Here is a 23,396-nt window from a genome sequence, read left to right as displayed (position 1 = left end):
GACCATGAGCAGTTATCCTTGTCGGACTTATCCTCTTCATAGCGATGATCCATGTTACAATCAATAGCCCGTTTTTCTCCCCATACCAGGCCGTGGTAGACTGCAGTTTCCAACCGAGGCAAGATGCAACAATATGGCGCAATCCACACTATGCTGGCGCTGTACGTGCTGCCTCTAAAATCACTGGCCACCGACTGACTTTGTTCGCGCCCGCCAAAGCGCGCCAAACGTTTCCGCTCCCACCTTTTCCTACGCTTACACAGCTTTCCGTTCCTGACGGAACTACTCCATCTTTTATACTACACATATTTCAAACAGCCCTAAGTGAGTGCCAGTAACCATTACATACATAATTACATTATATCACCTTTTTGCATTTAATAATTATAACAAATAGATATCTTTACAATATTTAAAAGTAAATTTTACACCCTTTTTCTTAATATGTACATTCACTTTAATCTTATCAAAGAGTTTCAGTATCGATTTCGCTTCAAACAAGATGTCTCTATTTCTGCTTTAACAGTTTCAATAAAATATTTTTAAAAAATTAAAAAAAAAATATCAACAATAATGTCACAGCTGTTGGCTAGAACTTGGATGGGTTACCATCCGGGTCTGCCGTGTGCTGTCGGCTAGCGCGGTGCACTCATCCCTCGTGAGGCAGATTGAGGAGCACCGGTTACGAAAACTGACAACGTCCAGGAAAGCGGTGTGCTGTGCACATGCCCCTCCGTATAAGCATCCGGTGACACCTAAGGTTGTTGGTTTGTGGGATTAAAGGGACCAGACTGCGACGGTCATCGGTCCGGTGACACCTAAGGTCTGAGGATGAAATGGCGACCGGTCGGTACCGTAGGGTCTTAAAGACCTGTTCGGACGGTGTCTGTCTGTTTTATTGTACAGTAAATACGCAGAGAGCAGTCGTACGTAGATTGGTTTCGGCACTGGCAGCCACTGAGGAATGCAGGCGAGTTACGTGGGTTGCCTACGTCGCGGGGGCTAGCAGTGCCGCGACTCGCGCTGCCTTGACCCAGTGTCGATGCGGGCAAGGCCGCGACTTGAGCTGCAGACGCCGTCGTAGTGCCGTGGTCGCTCCCAAAGCGGCAAGAGCTCAGCCGGCGGTTCCTGAGCAAGGCTAGTCTGTCTGCCCGCCCTGTAGACCACGCTGTCATTGGCCTCCTTCACGCCTGGCTGGCTCATGCTACAGCAGGTAGCGTTTCAGGACACGTACCGACCTTGGTCAAGGAGCCGCTCCGTCCGGAAGTTGCCCAACACCGCTACCAGTCTACAAGTGAACTCTCGTTGTAACGTTTCTTGTCGCAGCGTTCCTTTTTTCTTTTATCGGGAATAAGCAAAACTGCAGGATGTACTATTTCAAGCCAGGGGATGGACAAAGGGCTGAGTGAGCACAGCGAAGTGGTTGTCCACACGTCAGTGATCCCAGGATATAAGTCAGTGTGGGTGTCTCTGACGCGATATAAAGGAACCTGGTGTTCCATGATGTGGTACGGAAAATACAACCAGACACTTTAGTTACGTCTACAGATAATTAACTAAGACGATTTACGAGCAACGATTGTAAGACGTTATTCGAGAATTGTATAAGATAATGCAATGTAGTCAAATCAAATAGGGCAATGCAGAATGAATTAGTCTAAGAAATGGTACTCTAATAGGATAATTTAGCATCGTTTGGGATCACAGTCATGTAATTAAAGTTACGCCATTTGACTGTATATATCGTTCATTCTACTGCACAATCATAATTTCGGCTTTTGGCCATTTTCAGTTACCAGTACCACGTACCAAATGAAACCCTAGATTCTTTAACTACGGAAACAATCCTTCACAATTCGCTTACATCTAGAGTCTGTTCTGTCCTGTCAATAATGTAACAGGAAACACCATTACTGCAACCTCATGCGGCGACACGGAGATGCTGGCACACACTGAACGCAGAACGACGTTGACTCGTTGAGGAACTAGCGCTGTGTTGCAAAATTTCTTATTTCAGGCGAATTAACCCCGTCAGAAGTATACCGCCGCTGTATGCTACAGACTCAATATAATAAATCATTTTACTCTATCCGTCTTTAAAACTGCTACTCTATCCCGGTGGCGTGCAACAAATTTCAGACTTGCGTGAAGTGTACTACCCGTGGTTTGATATGCAAATGAGTATCATTAGCGAAAAATCGCACCAAGAAGCTAGCAGCAACGCTATCTACAATCTGTATATAAGGTGTCCAGCTTCTGTGTACAGTATCACACAGTATAGTTTGAAAGCTCCGAGGAGAAATTTGCCCGACTGCATTGGTCATCGTTATTCTATCCCAGCACTTGGTACTTGGAGGTATGAGATAGCACTGGTACACAAAACGATCACCACAGGTTTGCGTAGCTGGGCATTTGGTGAGCAGCTATACTTATCATCGAGTTCTTCTGACATCACCATTCAACAAAATTACGCAAGACCGCATGTTGCCCGTGCTGTCCTGACCTACCTCGATACAGACAGTGTTCAACTGGTGTCCTAGGCAGCGCGTTCTCCATATACTGTCACCCAGTGAAAGCATTTCGTTATGGGTTGTTAAGACACTGACGCGCAATCCACTACGGTTGCTGAAGTCTGTAAAAAAGTTTAAGCGACATGGATTGACGTCACACAAGTTCATTTCAACATTAGGTCGCGTAGGCGGATTAGAGCCATTGTCACTGGCAGAGTTAGAGTTATGTGAACTTTACTTTGTACCCAGAATATCCCAAATCATCTACAAATTTAACCATGTCTTCTTCTTGCTACATTGTACATACACAATAAGTACAATTTTGTCCTTCGTAGTAGTGCAGTTTAATGCTCTGTATTTCATATCGCAATTTAAAGCCATATCGACTATTAACAGACCGTGAGTATTTCAAAAATGTGAAAAAGGTTTTTCAGAGACTACTGCCAGTTACAAAATTTGTTGACTTCATTTAATAAAGCGACATTTTTCGAGGTATCAGTGTCACCTACAGATAACAATGACATCTACATCTACATGATTGCTCCATAATCCTAACTTAAGTGGCCAGCCGGAGTGGCCGAGCGGTTCTAGACGCTACAGTCTGGAACCGCGCGACCGCTACGGCCGCAGGTTCGAATCCTGCCTCGGGCATGGGTGTGTGTGATGCCCTTAGGTTAGTTAGGTTTAAGTAGTTCTAAGTTCCAAGGGACTGATGACCTCAGATGTTAAGTCCCATAGTGCTCAGAGCTATTTGAACTCCACACTTAAGTGCCTGTCACAGGACTCACAGAACAAAGTGGTTCAAATGGCTCTGAGCACTAAGGGACTTAACATCTGAGGTCATCAGCCCCCTAGAACTTAGAACTACTTAAACCTAACTAACGTAAGGACTTCACACACGGCCACGCCCGAGAAAGTATTGGCACCTGCGACCACAGCAGTCGCGCGGTTCTGGACGAAGCGCCTAGAACCGCTCGGCCACTGCGGCCGGCTCTCACAGAACAACGTTCAAGCTACTTCTCTACTGTTCCAATCACTAACAGTGCGCAGGAGAACGAAATCTTAAATCTTCCATGCGAGCTCTGGTTTATCTTATTTTATTACAATGATCATTTGTGGGGGTCAAAAAAATCTTTTCATATTCTGAAGATAACGTTGGAGATTGAAATTTCGTGAAAAGATCTCGCCGCTCCGTAAGACGTCCTTGTTTAAATGACTGCCACCCCAACTCGCGTATCATATCCTTGACGCTCTCTCCCCTACTCTGTGATAATACAAAACTAGCTGCCCTTCATTGAACGTTTTCGATGTCGTCCGTCAATCCTACTTGGTAACGATTCCATACCGCCCAGCAATATTCCAGCTCGGGACGGACTAGCGTAGTTTAGTCAATCTCTTTAATAGACACAAGATATCTTCTAAGTGTTTTGGCAACAAATCGCAATTTTTCTCTTGCCTTCCCGGTAACTTTTTCTGTGTGCTCATTCCAGTTTAATTTACTCGTAATTGTAATTCCTAGCTATTTAGTTTAATTGGCGCTATATAAATTTGTCTCAATTATCGTGTATTGAAATTTAACGGATTTCTTTTAGTATCCTTGTGGAGGATCTCACATTTTTCATTATTTACGGTCAACTGCCACTTTTGGCACAATACAGACATCTTGTCTAAATTATATTGCAATTCTGTTTTAGTTATTGTTGACTTTAATAAACGGCAGGTCTTTAATAAACGGTAATTGACAATCTGCAAACAATGTAAGAGGGTTGTTCAGATTATCTCCTACTCCGTTTATGTGGATTAGTAACAGCATAGGATATATAAGACTTCCTTTGGGAACGCCAGATATCAATTCTGTTTTAGTCGATGACTTTCCGTCAGGTGCTACGAACTGTGACATTCCTGACAGGAAATCACGAAGTCAGTCGCACAACTGAAACGGTACGCCATGGGCACATCATCTGATTAGAAGCCTCCTGTGAGGAACAGTATCAAACGAGTTTTGGAAATCTAGAAATATGGCATCAATTTGAGGTCCCCTGTCTATGCAGACATTACTTCGTGAGAATAAAGAGCTAGTCGTGTTTCACAAGAACGATGTGTGCAGAATACGTGCTGAGTATGTATCAACTGATCGTTTTCCTCGAGGTAATTCATAATACTCGAACGCAGTACACGTACCAAAAACACGTCAATGATTCATCGGATTATTTCCTTTCTTCAGTATTGGTGTAGAAAGATATTTGACAAAATATACATAAATATTAAGGTTCTTCTGTAAAGTGTTGACATGTGCTTCGTTCATCTTCATTCATGTGAAATAGATGTATTCTTGTGCTGTGTTAAGTTCCGCCATTGGTATCGCTTAATGCATCGTATTAACCACTATTCACAGACTTCAAGGGGACACTTAAAACACAACATCACAGTCAACTCTAATGCACTAAACAACTGAAGTATCTATGTGTACTTTTGTTGAATGTTTTATATTGCCATTGCCACCTGAAGGTGAGGTTTGTACTTCGATAAATGATGCCTCATTAAATAATCAGAATTTAAAATGCTTATATGATACCACAAAAAAGACGAATATATCCAGGACAGAGTTAGGGATATAAAAGAAGGGAACTAGCTTTTTGACTTATCTAACAGCTTCAAACACATTCAGGTCAAAACATCTTGATACATTCGCTCCTTTAAGTTGTTAGTATTAGTACCCATGTGATGTGGTAAAACGCATCATGTCAAGTAAAGTAACATGATACATGATGTTATTGCACCTGGAACAAGTCAACCCCAAAAATTTTATCGCTCCTCCCCTACACCCCCCACCCCCCACCCACCATGGTAACTTTTGTAGCTATTAGATGTATGTTCTTTTGCCATATGATAGTATATATTGTTTACTATGGCTGGTTAATCTTCTGGATTTTGGACGAGGAATCAGGTAATTTAGCCTATAAATTGCAAGATGCAGGTGTGCCAACGCTTTCCACCTGAGAGAGCTCATTGCTCTGGGGGAGTAGGGTTAACTCGTAGAAAAGCGCGAATATATTTTGATTTAAACGTCTGCCAGATAAGTCGTTAAGGCCAGTTCCCTTGTATTACATCCCTAACTCTGCCCTGGACATACTCGACTTTTTTGTGCCATGATAGCAGCATTTTTCATTCAGGTTCCAGACTTTTACTTCACCAAAATTTTGACTTTATACCGCCATAGGTTGGTAACCGATGTAGATTTTTGTTCACTCGAGCAGACGTGTGATGCGATGTAGGTTTTTTTATTATCTTCCGAATCATGTTTATATCATGACAATGGATAAATGTTTCAGAAAACAAGAGGACGATCGTTAATTACACATATTTATCCACCTCCTTAAAAAATTTGAACCGATTCGCACAAGTCTGAAAATATAAGCGGCGCGCATAAAAAACTAAAAAAATACGTGTTTCTTGCACGAAAAATCTAATGGAAGCTAGCTTTTTGAATGCAAGTTTTCAGTTTTATAGACGGAGGCACTGCTTTTATTTATCTCAATCATTTTAAGCCGTTTCATTCACATAAGAATGAATTTTACGTGCTACATTTAGATTGATTTTGAACTATCGTATCTCCACTACGGGTAAAGATTATTGAGTGAAAAAATTGCGTTTCGGCTTTACCCATTTATTTACCTTAGTGCAAAGTTTGAACCGATTCGTACAAGTTTAAACCACGGAAGTGGCGCGCTTTTAAAACGTCCAAAACCGTGTTTTCTGCACGTATTTACACGTAAAGTCCGAACGGAGATCATACAAATGGTGCCATTAGCTAAGTATTAATTTCAGCACAATTAACATCTTTGGCAAAAGGAATTAGTCTGCTCACCCAATTTGTCTGGACGCAGCTGCCGTTCATCGTTCAAACGTAACGTAGATACTGTAGGATATTCGAAATATTATTAAGAGGGCCGCTGATGCAGGCTAAGCCAAAAACATTTTACCCCTTGCTCGTAGTTCAAATACCAATCGAGCACCAGGACTCCCCAAACCGCAATTCTGTGCCACTTCAGATATATCTGTTACAGTGCCTCCACGCTGTACACTACTGGCCATTAAAATTGCTACACCAAGAAGAAATGCAGATGAACGGGTATTCGTTGGACAAATATACTATACTAGAACTGACATGTTATTACATTTTCACGTAATTTGGGTGCATAGATCCTGAGAAATCAGTACCCAGAACAACCACCTCTGGCCGTAATAACGGCCTTGATACGCCTGCGCATTGAGTCGAACAGAGCTCGGATGGCGTGTACAGGTACAGCTGCCCATGCAGCTTCAACACGATACCACAGTTCATCAAGAGTAGTGACTGGCGTATTGTGACGAGCCAATTGCTCGGCCACCTTTGACCAGACGTTTTCAATTGGTGAGAGATCTGGAGAAAGTGCTGACCAGTGCAGCAGTATAACGTTTTCTGTATCCAGGACGGTCCGTACAGGACCTGCAATACGCGATCGTGCATTATCCTGCTGAAATGTAGGGTTTCGCAGGGATCGAATAAAGGGTAGAGCCACAGGTCGTAACACATCTGAAATGTAACGCCCACTATTCAAAGTGCCGTCAATGCGAACAAGAGGTGACCGACACGTGTAACCAATGGCATCCCATACCATCACGCCGGGTGACACGCCAGTATGGCGATGACGAATACACGCTTGCAATGTGCGTTAACCGCGATGTGCCAAACACGGATGCGACCATCATGATGCTGTAAACGGAACCTGGATTCATCCGAAAAAAAATGACGTTTTGCCATTCCTGCACCCAGGTTCGTCGTTGGGTACACCATCGCAGGCGCTCCTGTCTGTGGTGCAGCGTCAAGGGTAACCGCAGCCATGGTCTCCGAACTGACAGTCGATGCTGCTGCAAACGTCGTCGAACTGTTCAAGCAGATGGTTGTTGTCTTGAAACGTTCCCATTTGTTGACTCGGGGATCGAGACGTGGCTGCACGATCCGTTACAGGCAGGCGGATAAGATGCCTGTCATCTCGACTGTTAGTGATATGAGGCCGTTGGCATCCAGCACGGCGTTCCGTTTTACCCTCCTGAACCCACCGATTCCTTATTCTGCTAACAGTCATTGGATCTCGACCAACGCGAGCAACAATGTCGCAATACGATAAACCGCAATCGCGATAGGCTACAATCCGATCTCAATCAAAGTCGGAAACGTGATGGTACGCATTTCTCCTCCTTACACGAGGCATCACAACAACGTTTCACCAGGCAACGCCGGTCAACTGCTGTTTGTGTACGAAAAATCGGTTGGAAACTTTGCTCATGTCAACACGTTGTAGATGTCGCCACCGGCGCCAACCTTGTGTGAATGCCCTGAAAAGCTAATCATTTGCATATCACAGCATCTCCTTCCTGACGGTTATATTTCGCGTCTGTAGCACTTCATCTTCGTGGTGTAGCAATTTTAATGGTCAGTAGTATAAATAGATTAATTTTGTGAGTGGTAGTGATCTCTGAAAAACTTTTCGTATTGTAGATTATCTCAACTGTGGAAAGTCTGTGGAAGTTAATAATATTCCTTGCCAGGTCAATGACATAAAAAAGCATTAAACATTTTTTAGCTGATTTGGCATTAATGGCATGTGACACCCAGTAAAATACGTCAGTCATACTAATTTTGCGGTGGGGTTATAATCCAGCCAGTATTTCGCTGGATTTGACTGTTCAGTCTACGTCAGTACCAGCGGGAGCAGGACGCCACGTGTGTTTTGCTTCGCTTGCTGTTCTTCCACTAGTGGCCGGGTAGCGGAGCCGCTAACAGCTTTAGCTGTTGCGGGTACCCGGGCAGCTACAGGTGGTGGGGCTAGCAGCGGCCAGCCAGCTACAGGTGGGGGGTGGGTGGGGTGGGGTGGGTGGGAACCGCTGAGGCGCCTGACCCGCGCTACACGAAGCACGCACAGTGTTCGTCCGCTCTCCGACCTGCGCAACTCGCGAAAGCCAGACGCCTCCCGGCAGCTGAGAGTGGGCCATCGACACACGTCGCTACCACCAACTGTGTGCAGGACCGCCTCACCAGGCTACAACTCAGGTGAGACGCATACCAGTCAGCAGTACCGCCACTGGCCAAACACACGCCTCCGTTCATCCGCTTATTTACTTAAGATCGTCAAACAAAAATCACTGGTTCCTTCGGTGTGTTACACATTGGAAGGTATGAGGCCTATTGGGAAAGTAAGGTCCGATCTGTCCCAAAATGGAAACCCCTGTGAAAATCAAAAATGTTTTCCTTGCATCAGTTAGCTACACCTTCCAGCTACTTCTCTACATAGTCGCCGCTCCGATTTAGACATTTTTCGTAGTGTTGTACCAACTTTACAATACCCTCGACACAGAAGGCAGCCGCCTATGCTTCCTGCCACTTTTCTACGCCAGTCTACAGCTAGCCTTCTGTGCCACAACATTGTCTTCATAGCCAGCGGATCATGTGAGCAGAGATGAAACTCAGGGAGAGTCTAACCGAAAACGCTGCAGGAGCATCTTCATTGCCCCTGCAGTGTGTAGTCGAGAAATGTCATGCGGAAGGAAACGCACGACAGCTATGGTATGTGGGCTGCATGACATTAGGCAGAATCGCCCATCAGGCCCTCATACTCGGCGGGAAACACTATTGTGCAAAGCATGTGTGCTCAGAACTGAAAAGAGCAACGTGACGCGATCGAGGGCGTACTACAGGCACTGCCCATCACATCTGCGCAAAGCTTCATCGGATTTTCATTGTGGTTTCCATTTCGCACCCCATCGGCCCTTACTTTCCGAATATCCTAGTAATATGACTCTGCTGCAATGGTTGCGACCATATCTGAGTTTCTTTTTCCGAAACGAGTTCAGGTATTCACCCTTCATTTTAATTTTTGCAATAACAATGAAAGAAAAACTTTTGGTACAAATTGTCTTATTGTTTCTCAAAATATTGACCGTAAAAATTTATAGACGTTTGCATGCGGTCGCGCCAATTCTAGAAACATAAGTTATTCTTTCCTTTTTTTATTCCTGTAATATTGGAACCTCGAAACATGCTTTCAGGAGACTTAACACCATCTAGTTTGACATAAGTGAACAAAAAAAATGAATTAAGTCAAAACATGCAAAAATTCATTAGTTCGATGTTTCTCACAATAAGCGATTTGTCTTGTGCTGTGATACAGCTGGCATTGTTATGATATGACTATTATGCGACGTTCTTCCTGATTCAATCAGCAACTGCCCTTCGTCTATCACCTAAAGAAATCTGCATCTACATCTAGATTATTACTCTCTCCAATTTGAAATTAAGTCCTACCACCGTCAAGCTACTTTTCTAACGTTCCACTCACGAACAGCGCGTGAGAAGAAGAAACACTTAAATCTTTACGTGCGTGTTCAGATTTCTTTTATTTTTTATGTTGATCATTCCTCCCTGGCAGGAGGGCGGAAACAAAATATTTTCACACTATGAGGAGAAAGTTGGCGACTGAAATTTCATGATAATATCCTGCCGCAGGGAAAAAGGCGTGCATTTTAAAGGTTGCCACCCCACTTCTTGTATCTTATTCGTGGCACTCTCTCCCCTATTTCACGATGTCTTCTGTCAACTTTTTCGGTTGTTCAAATGGTTCAAATGGCTCTGAGCACTATGGGACTTAACTTCTGAGGTCATCAGTCCCCTAGAACTTAGAACTACTTAAACCTAACTAACCTAAGGACATCACACACATCCATGCCCGAGGCAGGATACGAACCTGCGACCGTTACAGTGGCGCGGTTCCAGACTGTAGCGCCTAGAACCGCTCGGCCACTCCGGCCGGCTTTTCGGTTGTCTCCGTCAATTGTATCTGAGGCGGAACCCATACCGCACAACAACATTCAAGAAGAGGGCGGCCAAGCGTAGTGTAAGCATTCCCTTAAATAAGCCTGTTACATTTTCTAACTCTTCTGCCAATAAATCACAGTCTTTGTTTTGCTTCCCCCACAACATTGTCTATGTGATTGTTCCAATTTAATTTATTCGTAATTGTAATCCTTAAGTATTTAGTTGAGTTTCCAGCCTTTAGATTTGTGTGATCTAGCGTGTAACTGAAACTGAGCAGATTCTCATGTGGATGATTTCACACTTTTCATCGTTTACAGACAGCTGTCACTTTTTGCACCATACAACGTCGAACCAATTGTAGAGTCCTTTTCTTTTCACTCTGATATTGGCACCCCGAAAGCTTGCTTGCTGGAGATTCAACAGCTTCTTTACATGATGAAAATTTCTGTCCACTCACTTCCAATTTGACATAAAAGAGCAAAAAGTATTCGTTAGGTGACAATTCAAGTGGGTACAGACAGACATGCATTAGGTAACGTTTTTTGCGTATTTTACACGTTATGATACAGCTGGCATCCTCATGATGGAAAATGATGCGACATTTTCCCTGGTTACATCAACTGCTTGTGGCAAATGAATTTTTATGGCATTATCTATTAACTATTCTTAGATTCCCTTAAGCAATGATAGCGAACTTGCATAAAAAGCATGAATGGAGCATTTTTAATTCCTTATTACTGTACCAGTTTCGATAAGGTGCTATCTTCTCAGCAAGATTAATATTACTCACATCTCACATCTCACAACAATTTTGGATGTGGAAGACCGCATATTACGTATAAAATTTTCATAGTTGTGCAGATATAGGAAGGCAATGTATGCCGTACCACAGAAAAGGGTAGCCGGCCCCAGTGGCCGTGCGGTTAAAGGCACTTCAGTCTGGAACCGCGTGACCGCTACGGTCGCAGGTTCGAATCCTGCCTCGGGCATGGATGTGTGTGATGTCCTTAGGTTAGGTAGGTTTAAGTAGTTCTAAGTTCTAGGGGACTGATGACCACAGCAGTTAAGTCCCATAGTGCTCAGAGCCATTTGAACCATTTGAACAGAAAAGGGTACCATCTATTAGAGTAACACATAATGACCCATTATGGTAGCAGATAATGGCCTACCTGTGGTAAAGCACTTATTGCCTCTCACAACTGTGAATGTTTTATTTGTAATAACTAGTTTTCCATTTCTTACATTATTATGGCATGTGAGTAATATTACTTTCATTCATGCCGAGAAACTGATGCATTACCGAAAACGCTAGTAGTAATAAAGAAGGATTAGTACAGTCCTATGTCATGGATTTTGCTGCTTTTGGACAGTACTTGAAAAAAATGTTCGATCTCGAAATATACTAAAGAAACAAACGATCGCCTTCTGGGAAGTGCTTCATAGATGAACAGCTTTCATTAGACTCAGTTCCTATCACGAACAAGTGACTGTTGCTAACTTTCCAGCTCGTAATAATGTATCCACGTTTTCTCCGGTGGTGTGATGATGTTCTGTACGTACCCTCCACCGAATTTTTTGAGTAGTTTCTTACATGAACCGGCACGAGCATGTTATTTTTCATTTTGGTTAAATTGTGCGGAATCCATCGGTAACAGAACTAAAGGTTCACGCAAAACATTGCAATCTAGGATGTGCCTGAAGGTACTCCTGTTTTACGATACGTCACATGCAAATTATTTTCCGGTATCGATGGGTTTTCGGAACAACACGTTTTGGGCGACCTTCACGAAATTTAGCGGTGTCGGGAGCACTACCATGAAGAGATACCGCAAACCAGTTTAAATAGTCTACCCTGAAAGTGATTCAATATCAGAAGTGGAACGAAGCAGTTCGATGCATTGTTGGACTAGGAGTTTACGAAAATTGCAAAAACTAACGCAACAGAAATCTTTCCATTTTTACGACACTCCTTCTCCAAACTCTCCCTGGAGGCAACCTAATCGGACAGTTTCAGAGTTTCCATTATTCTAAGAATAATGTAGCAATGACATACCACATCGCGCCACCTATCGGTAGTTTGTAAAAACTCAGTAACTGGAGTTGTTATCCCCTACAGATTTAAGCATTTATATGAGCGAAAAAAGGGATCTCTTTCAATGCGAAGAATGATTAATATTTAACGTTTACTCAAAAGAAAAAAAGAAAAAAGAGGCTGCCGTTATCTGGTAGCTTTCTTTCTAAAGCAAGAAATTATGTACATTTGATGTTTCCATATTGTGACACCCCAAATTGTTGGGGTGGCAATCATTAACACAATGGCACAATGGCGTTATTCGTTGCGACTAGACCTTTTCAAAAAATTTCAGTCACCATCTTTCTCCTTCGAATGGAAAGAATGTTCGAAATTGCATTTACTAAGTTTCTCCTATGGATATGAAAGTATTTTGTTAACTCCCGTCGGCTTAGGACGACATGATCATTGTAATAAAATAAGAAAAATCAGAGCTCACATGAAAAGATTTAAGTGTGGGTTTTCCCCGCGCGCTGGTCGAGAGTGCAACAGTAGACAAATATTTCGAAAGTAATTCGGTGGACCCTCTCTCAGGCGCTTAAGCGCGAATTGCTGAGTTGTCAAAAAAATGGTTCAAATGGCTCTGAGCACTATGGGACTTAACATCTGTGGACATCAGTCCCCTAGAACTTAGAACTACTTAGACCTAACTAAGAACATCACACACATCCATGCCCGAGGCAGGATTCGAACCTGCGACCGTAGCAGTCACGCGGTTCCGGACTGAGCGCCTAGAACTGCTAGACCACCGCGGCCGGCGCTGGGTTGTCATGTAGATGTTCATGTAGATGCGGATGTATGTGAACGCTACATTAAACGTCGTGAATGCGGGCGTTATAGGAAGCGAAAGGCTGTTTACAATTTGTGCAGCAACCAGATGGCAGTTATAAGAGTCGACGGGCACGAAAGGGAAGCAGTGGTTGAGAAGGGAGTGAGACAGTGTTGTAGCAAACCCCTAATGTTATTCAACCTGTATATTGAGTAATCAGTAAAGGAAACAAAAGAAAAATTTTAAGTAGAAATTATAATCCATGGAGAAGAAATAAAAAGTTTGAGGTTTGTCGATGACATTGTAATTCTGTCAGAAACAGCAAAGGACTTGGAAGAGCAGCTGAATGAAATTGACAATGTCTTGAAAGGAGGTAATAGTCGAATTAAATTAGGTGATGCTGAGGGAATTAGATTAGAAAATGAGACACTTAAAGTAGTAGATGAGTTTTTTTGTATAGTAAAGAAGATAACTGATGATGGGCGAATTAGGGGCGATACAGAATACATACTGACAATGGCAAGAAAAACATTTCTGAAGAACAGAAATTTGTTAATATCGAGTATGGATTAAAGCGTCAGGAAGTCCTTTCTGAAAGTATTTGGACGTAGTGTAGCCCTGAATGGATGTGAAACATGGACGATTGATAGTTTAGACAAGAAGAAAACAGAAGCTTTTGAGATGTGGTGTTGCAGAAGAATGCTGAAGATTAGGTGGGTAAATTACGTTACTAATGAGGAATTACTGAATAGAATTGGGGAGAAGAGAAATTTGTGCTACAAAGAAGTGGTCGGTTGGTAGGACACGTTCTGAGGCATCAAGGTATCACCAATTTAGTGCTGGAGGGAACTGGGGAGGGGGAGGGGTAAAAATCGTAGAGGGAGAGCAAGAGATGAATAAAGTATGCATTTTCAGAGGGATGTACGTTGCAGTGGAGACCAAGAGGCTCGTGCAGGATAGAGTAGCGTAGAGAGCTGCATCAGACCAGTGTTTGGACTGAACACTACAACGACAACAACATGGTAACTCTACGTCAATTAGGAAGTTGGTTGTACTAACTTTTTATGTTTGTGTTGATCTGAGACAACGGACATCGCAACTCATGTTGCAAGTTCATTCAGTTTCTCGATTTTGTTTTCAGCACTACCATTGTGAAGATCCATTTTCACACCTGGAAATTGCAAGGAAAAGAGTCGGCACCGTTTTTTAAGATAACAGTGCGCACTAACCACTGTCTTTTCGCAAAAATATTGCAGTTCCGCTTCATCAGTACTTCTTTATAGCCTACTATGCTCGCAGAAACCAAGTTATATTATTTTCGCTCTACGCTCGCTATATGAAAATACTGCTTCATTCACGGAAATCGTCTTAAAACCTAGACATTTATTTGTGGAGAAATAGGAGTAATAGTAGCTGTTATAAATGGTTAATCACATGTGATAACTCGTAGCGCTGGTTGAACAGTAAGAGAAATAAATATTACCAGAGTGAACATGTTTTAGGGCCCTACTGGTAAACTATGAAGAAAAGGACCACAACTACAATGTCACAAAACAAGTTTATTTATTGTAAAACGCCTTTTCTCGCCCACTGTTTTCCACAGTCAGACAGGATCTGATAGTGACCTCACCTAACTAGGTCCTACAGTAAGTATTGGCAGTGGATCGCAGAGGCCCAAATGCCTCACCAGTTCAGTGTAGATCAGCATCACGAGAACAGTCGTAACACATCCAAGCCGTGACGAACTGAAACCACTGTCGTATATAAACGCAGCTGCTAATTGCGCGTAGTAAGGCACAAAGATTAGCATTGGCATAGAATACTGCCAATGTACCATGGAAAAGGTCGACAGAGTTGCATGGACTTCAGTATTTCATGTTAGAGTACATTTAAGGGACTCATTATACAGGGAGATCACATCATTACAAAATTTTTGTGAACTGCAGGAAGATGTTGGTTAACCAGTGATTGGTTAAAAGACTAGCAACTAACATTCAACACAACCAAACATAATATTATGCACATGTGGGGAAGGCAGGCCCCACAGTTTATGGAATAATCCTAAGAAAATATTCAGCTTTTACGCTATGAAACAAAGTATCTGAAACTATCTGCGCATCTTACACTGATATCTAGATCGTTTACAGATTTCCTTACACCCTTCGATGAAACATACGAGGCCGTATGTTTCATAGAAGGATGTATGGAAATCTGTAAACGATATAGACATCAGCTATCAGTGTAAGATGTGCAAACAACTTGAGAACATTGTTTGAGGGACGAATAGCTGAATACTTTCTTACGATTATTACATAAACTCTGAGGTCTGAGTGCAACATATGGAAATAATTTTAGCTAAAATGTTAAATGACGTTCAAGTTGAACGTCCTCTATCCGGTGCGGTAAATTATCTGTGCAGAGCTGCTGAGAAAGTGTGACTCGTCCAAGAAAAAAGGGTTCTCACAAAATTATCATCTGAGTACTGTTCGTCCACCCAGGTCCCCTCCCAAGATTGATGAAAACGACACAGAAAGCTCAAACAAGTTTAGTGTGGTTTGCAACAGGTTAGTTTAGTCAGGTACGGAAGGTCAAACAAGTGCTGAATAGTTTCCAATGGTAAACTGCAAAAGTATGAAACTCTGCAACACACAAAGATGCACTCTTAAAATCGGAAATACTCTCCCTCCAGGTACTGTACAGTGATTTGCGCAATATTTATTGCATTTGTAGAAGTAGATTCTGTCACCCAAGCGAGTCTGTGAGGTCGCATTCTGCAACACATGTAACTGGAACAGTGAATTTTTTTATTTTTATTTTGCATACATGCAACCTGTTTCGCGGAGGATTTCCCCCTGCAGGTCTCCTCGTGAGACTTACGTATCACGTGGTGTCACTGGTTACCTTGGTTCGCTTGGTTGCTGCCTATCAGACCTTGGTATACAGGTGACGACCATGTCTGGTCTTTCTTGGAATACGGATAGCATTGTTTTGGAGGTACAATTTCCGGGACGTGACGTGCGATATTCAAATCACTGCTCTAGTGATACCCAATGATAAGTATGACAATGTCAAATGAAATATGTTAGCGTTGGAGACTTAATAGCTACTTTTGGCATCCAGCATCTTCCCTAGACATTATTACACAAACGGCACGTGAAAAATCTAATTTACCGAAGACTCCTTCATGCGACATCTGCTTTCAGTGATTATTCCAGAGCGTACGTTACACATATCTAAGAAAAAAAAGTCCCCTTGAAGGAAAAGGAACATATTTTTTGTGAAACGATTTATCGAAAATTAAAAATGAAATATATTAGAAAAACATTTTACGTGCCTTTGAATGAAACAGCAAATGAGTTGCCGACTGTGGATTTAAATTTCAATATGTAACTTAGCATCTCAGCATTTTAAAGAGTTCTATAGCATATTAGCTATACATGATTTCCAGTATCATTCAAAGGCGACTCAATTGTTCCTCTAATCTATTTTATTTATTACCTCTGTCAGTAATATAATTTGGTAAAATAGACTGATGACAACCGAAGTAGATAGGGTGTAAAATGTAGACCGGCAATGGCAAGAAAAGCGTTTCTGAAGAAGAGAAGTTTGTTAACATCGACTAAAAATTGAAGTATTAGTAAGTCTTTTCTTGAGGTATCTGTATGGAGTGTAATCAAATATGAGAGTGAAATACGGCCGACAAAAAGTTTAGACAAGAAGAGAGTAGAAGCTTTTGACTTGTGGAGTTACAAAAGAATGCAGAAGTTTAGATGGGGAGATCGTGTATCTAATGAGGAGCTACTGAATAGAATTGCGCAAAAAGAAATTTGAGAGATGTTGGAAGAGAAGATAGAGAAGATGGACAGAGATAGGCAGGAGGAGGAGGTGGACAGAAAGAGGGGGAGGAGGGGGACGTAGACGGTTAGAGACAGGGCAGATAAGGAGAAAGGATATATAGCCAGTGTCCATAAGTACTGGAAACGTGTTCTTTCTCTTTTATTTCTTTTCCATTTAAGTAGACTGAGCCAGAGAAACGCGTGGCTGGGAACAGCTAGTTATTACATAAAATACATTATAATATAAAAATACTAATATTCGTTATATAGTATGGAGTGCCACTATATTGGCTTCTGTGTGTAGTGATCTGGATAGGATTGATGAGTTGTTGACATATGCAAGGCACTTCTTTCTGGATTTCGGAACAATTACTCTTGCATCGTGTTTATGTCACTCCAGCAGCTGTTACGTCTCAGTCATTTAATAGCACATGTGTCACAAATAATGTTCGGGATAAAATTGGCGAATCTGTCAAAGTTTCTATAAAACGTATTTACTAGTTTACAGTGCTACACTTCTTAGATTGAGTTGTGCAGAAAGTTAGCATGATATATAGTGCCGGGGAATTAACGTAAATTTTGTAAGTGAACTATTCGACTAACTTTAAGCAGTATGCAGTACGTAATGAGAAATTATTCCATAATTTCATTTCACTTCCCAGTATCATGGAAACGTACCGCAGACAATTTCATATGATTAGTTCAGTTAACTTAGACAGAAACTAGTAATATTAATAAAATAATCAGTCTTGATCGCAAACCAGATGTTTTATCTATGCTAACTGGCTTCAGGCTTGAAAGACTATCTTGAGACCATACAAAATCTTGAAATTTCTCGTAAGTTTCTGTGAGGAAAATCAGGAATTAAAAAACACGTTAACATTGTACAAAAATTACGGTATATTGATAATTTTTACTTATGGATCGTCTGACAGCAACTGAATAAAACACAATTTTAGTGCCATACACGTTTCGCCTTTGTTTTCTGCAAGGCATCATCAGTGGCAGGTTGCGTGGACAGTTTCTTACATAGTACGCTCCTGTTGCGTTTTTGGTGTTGTTCTTCTACTTATGAACGCCAGTTTGCGGTTTTTTCCACATTCCACAGCACTATGCACTGAACGCTTGTTTTAAAGCAATGAAAAACATCGAATGGAGGGTAGAGCCAGGGGTCGTAACACATCTGAAATGTAAGTCCACTGTTCAAAGTTCCGTCAATGCGAAGAAGAGGTGACCGAGACGTGTAACCAAAGGCGCCCCATACCATTACGCCGGGTGATACGCCAGTATGGCGATTACGACAAACACGGATGCGACCATCGCGATGCTGTAAACAGAACCTGGATTCATCCAAAAAAATGACATTTTGCCATTGGTGCACCCAGGTTCGTCGTTGAGTACACCATCGCAGGCGCTTCTGTCTACGATGTAGCGTCGAGGGTCTCCGAGCTTGTAGTCCATGCTGCTGCAAACGTCATCGAACTGTTCATGCAGGTGGTTGTTGTCTTGAAACGCCCCCATTTGTTGACTCAGGGATCGAGACATGGCTGCACGATCCGTTGCAGTCATGCGGATAAGATGCCTGTCATCTCGACTGCTAGTGATACGAGGCCGTTGGGATCCAGCACGGCGTTCCGTATTACCCTCCTGAACCCACCGATTCCATATTCTGCTAACAGTCATTGGATCTCGACCAACGCGAGCAACAATGTCGCGATACGATAAACCGCAATCGCGATAAGCTATAATCCGACCTTTACCAAAGTCGGAAACGTGATGGTACGCATTTCTCCTCCTTACACGAGGCATCGCAACAACGTTTCACCAGGCAACGACGGTCAACTGCTGATTGTGTATGAGAAATCGTTTGGAAACTTTCCTCATGCGAGCACGTTGTAGGTGTCGCCACCGGCGCCAACCTTGTGTGAATGCTCTGTAAAGCTAATCATTTGCATATCACAGCATCTTCTTCGTGTCGGTTAAATTTCGCGTCTGTATCACGTCATCTTCGTGGTGTAGCAATTTTAATGGCCAGTAGTGTATAAAGGTGAAGCTGCAATGAATAATCTTATAACATTTCTGTATATACGCTGCCAGAAAATGATTAGTGCACCTGGAAGGACGACGTCGATTTCGAACTGGTGCTCCAGATGGCGTAGTAAATGTACTGATAATGTGTTCAACTTCGTCCGCCAAGTGATAGTGTAGTGGCGTACCTACTAGAGCGCCACCCGTGTCTACCCAGTAATCGGCAATGCTCACTGCCAGAAGTCTCAGTGTGATGCAAACGTGTGAAGCAAGCAGGCATCCATGCCACGGGGAGGCAATCGTGCTTCCTAGAGCGAACTGAGGACCTTTGAAGAACGTCAAATTGTGGCCTTCCGTGTCCTGGTCGTTTCTGATAAATGCCACACAGGTTGGACGTGCTGCGTCATCTGTGCACTGATGCTGGTATCAGTGGTCACGAAAACATTCTTGCAGACGTAGGCGAGGTTCTGGACGTCCACGCAGCACAGACGCCCGCCAGGATCTTCGTAGTGTAAGGGCAGCAGTGGCAGATCGTACCACAGCACACATAAGAGGGCCAGTGAGGCTGTTGCGAGCCTGTTATTAGCAGTGGGACTACGGGCACGCACACCTCTAGCCCGTCTTCCACTCACACCACAGCATCAACGTATACGGCTCGATTGGTGCCATCAGAGAATCATTTTGAATGGCGCGCCTTGGCCCTTAGCGTGAAAGCAGATTCTTCCTGCGCACAAGTGATAGTCGTTTGTGCGTACGATATAGACTTCGTGAGTACTGTCTTGTACAGTGCATTCGTCGAAGACAAACTGGCCACAATCCAGGCGTTAAGGCTTGAGTTGCAATAAGCTACAACTCTCGTTCACCTTTGGTGTTTCTGGAGGGGACGCTAACCAGCACTCGGTATGTGCAGGATGTTGTTAGGCCCGTTCTTTCGCCGTTTTTGCAACAGGAAGGTGATGTGTTACTCCAACAGGATAGCGCTCGACCACACACTGCCTTTGAAACTCAACGTCCTTTGCTAGATGTCCAATTTCTCTTACCAGCATGATCTCTGGACCAATTGGTCACGTGTGGGATATGATGGAATGAGAAGTGACTCGTGCGACTCGTCAGCCAACAACTCTTACAGAGCTACGTGAACAGGCGAGCAGGTGTGACACCACGTATCCCAGGACAGTATTTCCTTTCTGTAAGATGTATTGGGTGCCAGAGTCAGCGCCTGCATTGCCGTCCGTGGAGGCTACGCCGCATACCAATATGTGTGTTTCAGCATGGGTCGATACCTGGTATCTCAAATGCATACATTTCATATACTCCATTAGCACTGCTGCAACCATAAACCTTGAGTGATCTGGAAACCTCTAAAAAGGTGTAATATTTTTTTTCTGGCAGTGTAGTTAACAGCTATATAGTTCATGACTTCCTTCATAGAAAATTATGTTGAATTTCAGACGTTGTCTACGCTGTGAAATGGTCTTTCAAGACTGAAATCGGTCACTACAAATAAAACATTTGTTTTGCGATCAAGACTGATTATTTTATTAAAATTAGATTTATACGGCTGTATTTTACTATTATGTTTCCAAACATTAGAAAGATGTAAGGGTTGTCAGCCTATGGAATGTAAATTACATGCTCCGTCTTCGGCAGACGAAAATGCAGGCTAGGCGTAATGCTGCCGTCATCTGCAGCATACCGAATGGCTTAAAATCGGTAACTAAATTTTAAAAGCTGCTGATGTGCATTCGAATTACATTAGATTAGATTCAGTGTCGTTCCATAAACCCAAAAAATAAGATGATTGTCGTGGGTGTAGAACATGTCCGAAAATATAGCACAAAAAACATTTGCATATAATACTTACTACGCTGAAAATCTGTCAAGAGATTGTCGAAATAGGTGAATACAATGCAGTAAAGTGAAACAGCTAATATTTACAGAATTAACACATTGTCAGAAAAAAACATTGTTATGTATTATTAATAAATTTATCATACACAAAATACCTAATCTTGACTGTTATGACCAGGTGCCATCAAAACTGAAATGTAACAGATATTTTTACTTAAGCTAGCTTAAGAGTCTGTGTTAACATATTCATCTATAGAGCAGAAGGATTTGCCTATCAAAAAGTCTTTCAGACTCTGTTTAAACCGTGCTTTATCTGAAACCAAGATTTTAATGGTAGCTGGCAACTTATTGATAATGTGTGTTCCTGAATATTGCACTCCTTTTTGGACCAAGGTAGTTATTTTAGGTCTTTATGTCGACTGTTCTTATTCCTAATATTGATACTATGCATTGAGCCATTGATTGGAAATAGGGTATATTACTTGCAACAAATTTCATTAAGTAATAAATATATCTAGAAGTATTGGTTAGAATACAAACTTCCTTCAGCAGGTTTCTACATGATGTTCTTGAAGTTACACCACAAATGATTCTTATCATATGCTATTGCACCCCAAGTACTTTTGCTCGGTTTGATGAGTTACCCCAGAATATGATACCATATGACATAATAGGATGAGTGTAAGTAAAGTATGCCAGTTTTTTATATTTATATCTTCTGCATCTGACATCATTCTTACTGCAACCACAGACTTCCTTCGGCGCTTAAGCAGTTCTGTGGTATGCCCTTCCCAACTGAATTTATTATCGAATTGTAATCCCAGAAATTTAACACTGTCAACCTCTTCGATCTGCATGTCTTCATATGTTATACACATGCTGGAAGGAAATGTCTTACAGGTTCTGAACTGCATATAGTGGGTCTTTTCAAAGTTTAATGACAGCGAATTAGCTTTAAACAATTTATTAATGTCAGTGAAAATTTGATTAGCAGCCATTTATCTGTACTTGACTTGCTACGTATTGCAATGTTTGTCATAATCTGCAAACAAAACGAACTTAGCCACTGGCAGTGTAACAGACAAGAGGCCATTAATGTACAGAAGAAAAAACAAAGGACCGAAGATGGAACCTTGAAGAACACTACATGTAATTAATTCCCAATCAGATGAAAACTAACTACTTACTGCACAGGTATTTTGCAACGACACCTTTTGTTTGCTTTTAGATAGATAAGACTGAAACCATTTCGCACCATTGCCAGTGACACTATAATATTCTAAGTTACTTAAGAGAATTCTGGTGTTCACACAGACAAAGGCTTTTGACAGGTCAAAGAAAATGCCAATAGCCTGCGTGCAAGGAGTTACAGATGCGGTGCGGATGCGGATATCATTCGTTTTATCCGCACCGGCCTCTAGAGTTGGCGAAACGGACATTGACCGAGGCCCGGGTTGCACCTGCGAACCTGCGGGTGGGAGAGGTGGGGGGGGGGGGGGGGGGGGTTCTCAGCAGAGCGGCCGGACCCGTTGCTCAGCCGGTCCTGACGTCACAGGAAGGCCTGCGGATCTTGACTCGGACCGCCACTGCAGGCCACGTGCGGAAACTGCGGCCTCTCACACTGCGCTATGGATGCACAGTAAGGTGACAGAAGAACGGCACACAAAGCGATGAGGCGGCCACAGTCTGATTCGGGGAGAAAGTGTCATTTTCGGGAACGTAACTGTCCATAATTAATGAGTATCGATCACCAGGAGGTATGAGGTTGTTCGAATTTAAAAATCTGACAGTGCACTTATCGGATGGATGATCTTATCAACACACTGAACAGTCAAAGAAACTGGTACACCTGCCTAATATCGTGAAGGAATCCCCGCGAGCACGCAGAAGAGACGCAACACGACGTGGCTTGTCTGAAGTAGTGCTGGAGGGAGTTGATACCTTGTATCCTGTAGGACTGTCCACAAATCCATAAGAGTAAGAGGGGGTGGATAACTCTTCTGAACAGCACGTTGCAAGTCACCGCAGATGTGCTCAATAATGTCCATGTCTGGAGAATTTGGTGGCCAGCGGAAGTGTTAAACTCAGAAGCCACTCTGCGGAAATTCTGGACGTGCAGGGTCCCGCATTGTCTTGCTGGAATGCCCAATTCTGTCAAAATGCACAAAGGACGTGAATGGATGCAGGTGGTCAGGATGCTTACGTACGTGTCAGTGTCACCCGCCACAGTCGTATCTAGACGTATCATGGGTCCCATATCACTCCAACTGCACACGCCCCACACCATTACGAAGGCTCGACCAGCCTGAACAGTCACCTGCTGACATGCAGTGTCCACGGATTCATGAGGTTGTCTCCATCCCTGTACACGTCTATCCGCTCGATATAATTTGAAACGAGACTCGTCCGACCAGGAAACATGTTTCCAGTCATCAACAGTCCACTGTAGGTGTAGACGGGATCAGGCGAGGCAGTT

General features: G+C 42.7%; 1 protein-coding gene across 2 annotated transcripts in view; it reads left to right on the top strand.

Annotated features, from left to right (window-relative positions):
• The window catches only part of LOC126473965 (proton-coupled amino acid transporter-like protein pathetic), a 442,265-nt gene that overhangs the window by 113,441 nt on the left and 305,428 nt on the right, over positions 1–23,396 (top strand). Inside the window, exon 1 of one of the 2 annotated variants that reach the window (XM_050101340.1) lies at positions 8,475–8,604. The exons of the other annotated variant lie outside the window; for it this stretch is intronic. The gene's annotated coding sequence lies outside the window, so the exon portion shown is untranslated. Of the gene's footprint in view, positions 1–8,474; positions 8,605–23,396 lie in introns of those variants that run through there. 2 annotated transcript variants of the gene reach the window in all.

The sequence above is a fragment of the Schistocerca serialis genome, chromosome 4, assembly GCF_023864345.2.
Source record: "Schistocerca serialis cubense isolate TAMUIC-IGC-003099 chromosome 4, iqSchSeri2.2, whole genome shotgun sequence".
Taxonomy (NCBI): domain Eukaryota; kingdom Metazoa; phylum Arthropoda; class Insecta; order Orthoptera; family Acrididae; genus Schistocerca; species Schistocerca serialis.
This window is presented reverse-complemented; position numbering and strand designations above follow the sequence as displayed.